Here is a 7,255-nt window from a genome sequence, read left to right as displayed (position 1 = left end):
CTCATTTACATATTCTACGCCGACCGCAATGGAAGCGCCACCTAGCGGCCATCCAAAATATTGCAATCTAAGATAGGACGGCGCAAGCCGTCCTATCTTAGATATGTTTAAGCGTATCTCTGTTTGAGCATACGCTTAAACATAGGTCGGCGTAGATTCTGAGTTAGGTCGACTTATCTACTGATAAGTCGGCCTAACTCTTACTGAATCTACCTATAAATGTCCTCTAGCATGTATAGAACTTGGGTCAGGCTCAGGAGCAACGAGGCAAAAAAAGTGTTCTTTACAATGGGATCAGAAGGCCTCTTTGATCCAATGTGGCTTCCTGGCCAAAAGAAGACAAGATGGGTTGATGCCAACAATGGGTTTTAATGTCAATTAAAGTGAAATTGCCATTGCTGGTAAAGCAAAATATGTTGTGTTACCTGCAAATATCTTCAACCACATTCTTATATTTTTATTCAGAACAAGAAGAATTTTAACCACACACTCGGACAGTGATGGCAAACCATGGCACCCCGGATGTTTTGGAACTACCTTTCCCATGATGCTCAACTATACTGCAGAGTGCATGAGCATCATGGGGAGTGTAGTTCCAAAACATCTGGGGTGCCGTGCCGAGGCTCGCCATCACTGCACTAGGAAGTCTTGGCACATAAAGGGCAGATAATGCTAATTCAAATTTGCTCCTCCATCGGTGGCTTTACCATAGAGCCAGTGCCTAGAGGAAGAGCCCAGATCCTTAACCAGGCTTTATATAGGGGTCTGGGTATTTACCCAAGATAAAGTTGAACACAAAAAGTAAAAGTTGAAATAAAAAAATAAAGATTTGCTTTGTTAAAGGGAATATTTAGACATTTCAGTTGTGCCTAAGCAGTAAAGAAACTGCTAGACTTTAAAAACTTGGAGCCCCGGCCATTGTAAAATGACGGCCACAAGGTGGCTCTCAATTGCCAGGAGGATGTCTATTGATGTCCTCAGCTCCTCCGGCCACTGGGGGGAGCGTGAGCGCCACCGGCGGCGCGTGCGTGCCTGCCACGTCACTGAGGTGCCGATGCGTGTGCCTGGTGGCCGCTATGTCCCCCAGGTACCCGCGATCGGCCGTTACACAGACAAGGACGTGGATCTCTGTGTGTAAACACAGAGATCCACGTTCTGTCAGGGAGAGGAGACCGATGCTGTGTGCCTTGTACATAGCGAAAACAGATCGGTCACCTCCCCCAGTCAGTCCCCTCCCCCCACAGTTAGAATCACTAGTAGGGAACACATTTAACCCCTTCCTTGCCCCCTAGTGTTAACCCCTTCCCTGCCAGTCACAGTCAGTAATCAGTGCATTTTTATAGCACCGATCGCTGTATAAATGTCAGTGGTCCCAAAAATGTGTCAAAAGTGTCCGATGTGCCCGCCATAATGTCACAGTCCCGCGTAAGTGTAAATATGCACCGTTGTATCTGTGCGCCGTGCCCAAAAAACAAGATACGCCTGAAAATAGGCTTCTTCCGACCGACGTAACTTGCCTACGCCGGCGGGGAGTGGGCGCATATTTACGCTGGACGTATTTGCCGCTCCCATTCATTTTCTATTCGTATATGCAAATGAGGGAGATACGCCGATTCACAAACATACTTGCGCCCGGCGCATAATATACGCGGTTTGCGTAAGTCGTACGTCCGGCGTAAAGTTATTCCCCATATATGAGGCGCAACCCATGCAAAGGTATGGACCAGGGAACACAAGCCGTCGTATTTTACGTCATTTACGTTGTACGTGAATATGGCTGGGCGTAGGTTACGTTCACGCCGTAGGCAGTGATTTGACGTATCCCAGGCAGTTGTTTCGACGTGATTCTGAGCATGCGCACTGGGATGCGTCCACGGGACGGCGAATGCGCCGTTTATTATCCGTATCTGTCTGGCGCTCGGCCCATCATTTGCATGGGGTCACGCCTCATTAGCATGGCTCATGCCCACTTCCACCTATGCCGGATTACGCCGAGGAAACCCAGCACAGTTTGGGAGGCAAGTGCTTTGTGAATTCTGTGCTTGCCTCTCTGCGCTGCGTCGGCGTAGCGTATATTAGATGCGCTATGGCGGCATAAATATGCTCCGATGTATGTAAATCCAGGCCATTGTGTTTTTTTCAAAATTGACGCTATTTTTTTGTTTATAGCGCAAAAAATAAAAACCGCAGAGGTGATCAAATACCACCAAAAGAAAGCTCTATTTGTGAGAAAAAAAGGCCGTCAATTTTGTTTGGGAGTCACGTCGCACGACCGCGCAATTGTCAGAAGATGGGGGGCGCCACAGGATTAGCTCACACAGGGCGCCTGAACACCTAAGGCCGGCCCTGTGAGTAGGAGAGTAGTTGCCACAGGTAGCCATAGATTGGTGGGGATGTATTGCAGCCGGTCAATAAAGCGGGGTACCTGAAATAGGAGACAGGTCCTCCGGTAGCGAGGAGGCGGTTTTCTAGCTCCCTCCCTATCGGTCGGTTCCCCCAAAGCATCTGGGAACAAAGCCACGGTATGGATACCTTATTTACAGAGATAGGCTGGACTGGTGGACCGGGCATAGGCTTAGCCTCGTCCTTTCTAAATACAACATTCAACTTGTAAAGTGTGCATAGCTCCCAACTGTCCCTGATATCGAAGGGACTGTCCATGATTTGGAACAAAGTCCCTCTTTACTCCTCATGTGTCCCTTATTTTGGTCTGATCTATATAGATGTATATAAAATTTACTTTTTATCTTTACAAAGTGTTTTCCAGTGCTAAACCTTTCACCCAAATTCACAATTGTTGCATTTGCAAACTTCAAAAGCCAATATAAAGGAATAGTAGTGGTAAATAAAAATAATAATTAAAAAAACAGTTGTGAGTTTTACTTATCTTTTTTGTATAATTCTACTTTAAGGGGCGTGACAAGGGGTGTGTCTTTGCCTACATATTTTTGCTAATGGGTGACCCTCGTTCCTATCTCAAAAAGTTGGAAAGTTTGCGTGTGTAGTGACATGGGATGGGATGCTCCTATAGGAATTCTGTAAATTTCTCAGCAGCACATGAGAGAAGAGAAGAGGAGAGGTACCCCCCGAGCGTGTGTACAGGCAAGAAGGCCCCACCCCCACACATACGTGGAAATAAGGTCCTAGGGCAGGCACACTCCTCCCAGGGAGGGATTATTTTCTCCAGATGTAAGATGGTTGCCAGTCACTTCCTTTTTCATTGGACAGTTTTGGCTGAATACTTAAAGCAGATGTGCCATGGAAAAAAAATATTAAAAGCCAGCAGCTACAAATACTGCAGCTGCTGACTTTTAATATTAGGACACTTACCTGTCCTGGAGTCCAGCGCCGTCCGCAGCAGAGGACGAGCGATCGCTCATCACTCTGCTGCCCCCCCCCCCCCGCCATCCTCGGTGAGGGAACCAGGAAGTGAAGCGCTCTGGCTTCACTACCCGGTTCCCTACGGCGCATGCGCGAGTTGCGCTGCGCCGCTGATTGGCTCCCGCTGTGTACTGGGAGCCGAGTGTTCCCAGAGCACAACGGGGGGAGGATGGGAGGTGACGTCATGCCCGCAGTTTTCCCGAAACTGTGTGGCCGGAAGTGGGTGCAAATACCTGTCTTTAGACAGGTATCTGCACCCCCCTCCCCCCTGAAAGGTGTCAAATGTGACACCGGAGGGGGGGAGGGTTCCGATCAGCGTGAGTTCAACTTTAGGGTGGAGCTCCGCTTTAAAGGATACAGTGTAATGTAAAAAAAATGCACCTAGGGAAAAATTATTTATTGAGAGTGTATAACATTGGGGGTACAGTGTTAGCCATCATTGCAGAGGGAAAAGATTGGGGGTACTTATTTCCGATGATTGCAAAATGAGCAAACAGTGTGACCAGGCAGTGGGAAAAGTGAATAGAATTCTAGGATGCATCACTAGAGGGATCACCAGCAGGAGGAAGGAGGTCCTGATTCCTCTATATAGATCTTTAGTTATCACTAGAGGGATCACCAGCAGGAGGAAGGGGGTCCTGATCCCTCTATATAGATCTTTATATCACTAGAGAGGTCACCAGCAGGAGGAAGGAGGTCCTAATTCCTCTATATAGATTTTTTATATCACTAGAGGGATCACCAGCAGGAGGAAGGAGGTCCTGATTCCTCTATATAGATCTTTATTTATCACTAGAGGGATCACCAGCAGGAGGAAGGAGGTCCTGATTCCTCTATATAGATCTTTATTTATCACTAGAGGGATCACCAGCTGGATGAAGGAGGTCCTAATTCCTCTATGTAGATCTTCATATCACTAGAGAGATCACCAGCAGGAGGAATGAGGTCCTGATTCCTCTATATAGATCTTTATATCACTAGAGGGATCACCCAACAGGGAGAAGGAGGTCCCGATTTCTCTATATAGATCTTTATATTACTGAAGGGATCACCAGCAGGAGGAAGGAGTTCCTGATTCCCCTATATACCGCATATACCCGAATATAAGCAGAGGCACCAAATTTTACCACAAAAAACTGGGAGAACTTTTTGACTCGAGTATAAGCCTAGGGTGTCCATCTGCATGCCTCACTGTGTCCATGTGCATGCCTCACTGTGTCCATGCCTCACTGTGTCCATGCCTCACTGTGCCCATGCCTCACTGTGCCCATGCCTCACTGTGCCCATGCCTCACTGTGCCTGTGCCTCACTGTGTCCATGACTAGACTGACGTTTAACATGGGAGTCTATGGAAGGTGTGCCTGGATTTGAAAAATCGGTGCTCACCAGCCGTAGGTCTCCTAGACAACAAACTTTGCACACACTTGTAGAGGAGAAATGGGGCTACATGTGTACCAATTTCTGGGTCCAGGGGACCTACGACCAACCGGTATCGGGTCCCCAAAGTCACTAGAGAAATTACCGTTTAACATGGGAGTCTATGGAAGGGGTGCCTGGTTTTGAAAAATCGGTGCTCCCTGGCCGTAGTTTCCCTGGACAACAAACTTTGCACACTTGTAGAGAAAGAGTGGGGCTACATGTGTTGCCAGTACCAGGTACCCCAAAGTCTGGGAGATCAGGCGCAAAACTCGAGTATATACGGTAGATCTTTAGTAAGACCTCATTTAGAATACTGTGTTCAGTTCTTGAGACCTCACTTAACCACTTCAGCCCTGGACCATTTTGCTGGTCAATGACCAGGCCACTTTTTGCGATTCGGGACTGCGTTGCTTTAACTGACAATTGCGCGGTCGTGCAACGTGGCTCCCTAACATAATTGACGTCCTTTTTTTCCCAAAAATAGAGCTTTTTTTTGGTGGTATTTGATCACCTCCGTAGTTTTTATTTTTTGCGCTATTAACAAAAATAGAGCGACAATTTTGAATATTTTTTACTTTTTGCTGTAAAAATATCCCCCAATAATATATAAAAAAAAATAAAAAATTCTCAAATAATAAGCGTTTATTGATTGGTTTGCACAAAAGTTATAGCGTCTACAAAATAGGGGATAGTTTTATGGCATTTTTATTAATATTTTTTTTTTTACTAGTAATGGTGGTGATCTGCAATTTTTGTCAGTACTGCGACCTTATGGCGGACACATCGGACACTTTTGACACATTTTTGGGACCATTGTCATTTATATAGCGATCAGTGCTATAAAAATCCATTGATTACTGTAAAAATGTCACTGGCAGGGAAGGGGTTAACACTAGGGGGCGAGGAAGGGGTTAATTATGTTCCCTCATTGTGTTCTAACTGAAGGGGGGGTGGGACTGACTGGGGGAAATGACTGATCGCTGTTCATACATTGTATGAACAAACGATCAGGCATTTCTCCCCCTAAAAGAACTGGGAGCTGTGTGTTTACACACACAGCTCCCGGTTCTCGCTCTGTAACGAGCGATCGCGGGTGCCTGACGGTGATCGCGCCCGCTGGGCACTCGCATCAGCATCAGGGGCGAGCAGGGGACGCCCGTGCGACCCTAGTGGCGCAATGCAAAATCACGTTATATTACGTGATTTTGCGCAGCCGAGCCGACCTGCCGCCGTAAAACTACGGTGGGCTGTCGGCAAGCGGTTAAGGAAAGATATTGATAAGATAGAACGAGTCCAGAGACGGGTTCACAAAAATGGTGAAAGGTTTGGGGGATAAAACATATTGAGAGCGACTTCAGGAACCTAATATGTACAGTCTGGAGGAAAGAAGGGAAAGGGGAGACATGACTGAAACCTTTAAATACATCAAGGGGGTGAATAAGGTTCAGGAAGGCAGTTTTTTCCAATATGAAACCAAAATCAAGAACACAGGGACATGACCTCAAACTAACTGGAGGAAAGTTAAAAATGTATTTTAGAAAGTATTATTTTACTGAAAGGGTAGTTGACAGTTGACGCTTGGAATAAATTACCAGCAGAGGTAGTGAGACAGTCAACAGTAAATGGCTTCAAACATGCTTGGGACAAAATAAATCTATACTCAAATAAAAAAAAGTTCACAAAAAAACAAAACAAAAAAAATGGGAAGACTTATTGGACTATTCAGTCTTTTTCTTCCTAGCTATATTCTGTAAACTACCAATTGTCCTCTGTAATAAGGACGAAGATACACAAACATGTTTGGCGTAGGGTGACCACGTGTCCCGGATTGCCCGACCCAGTCCCGCATTTTGCAGGTATGTCCCGGGCACATTCATTCCAGGACAATACAGTGTCCCGGAATGAAACTGACACAGCCACCCCCCCCCCCCCCCAGGCCAATCTGATGCCCCCCAAAAAGGCCGCTACATCACCGCTTTACTCACTGACAGTACTTGTCCTGGCCAGGAAAGCCTGGAGGAGCACAATCCCCGCCCACTGCTTGTGATTGGAGAAATCATAAATCCCGCCTCTTGTGTCCAATCACTGTGCTGTAATTTGTTACAGTACAAGCTAATTTTTGGGAAGGGAGGGTGTCCCTGAATGGTAGTTTGGAAATGTGGTCACCCTAAGGAGGAGGATGGAGCCCCGCGGTGATGTCACGGCCGTGGCCGGACTCCCGGAAGTGGGGAAGGATACCTGTCTTCAGGGCTGGACTGGGACAAAAATTTGGCCCTGGACTTCATCCAGACCGGCCCACTTTAATTCAATAAAATGCTGCAGCCACCCCCCCCCCCCCCCGAAAAATCATGGCCCCCATCCATTATTGTATATCATGAGAGGGTGAGAGAGAGAGAGAGAGAGAGAGAGAGAGAGAGGGGGGGTGAGTGTAAGAAAAATAGAGTGAGTGTAAAAG

Source organism: Rana temporaria, chromosome 3 (genome assembly GCF_905171775.1).
Source record: "Rana temporaria chromosome 3, aRanTem1.1, whole genome shotgun sequence".
In the NCBI taxonomy this organism is placed as follows: domain Eukaryota; kingdom Metazoa; phylum Chordata; class Amphibia; order Anura; family Ranidae; genus Rana; species Rana temporaria.
The sequence above is the reverse complement of the archived record's forward strand: the minus strand, read 5'-3'. Positions refer to the sequence as shown.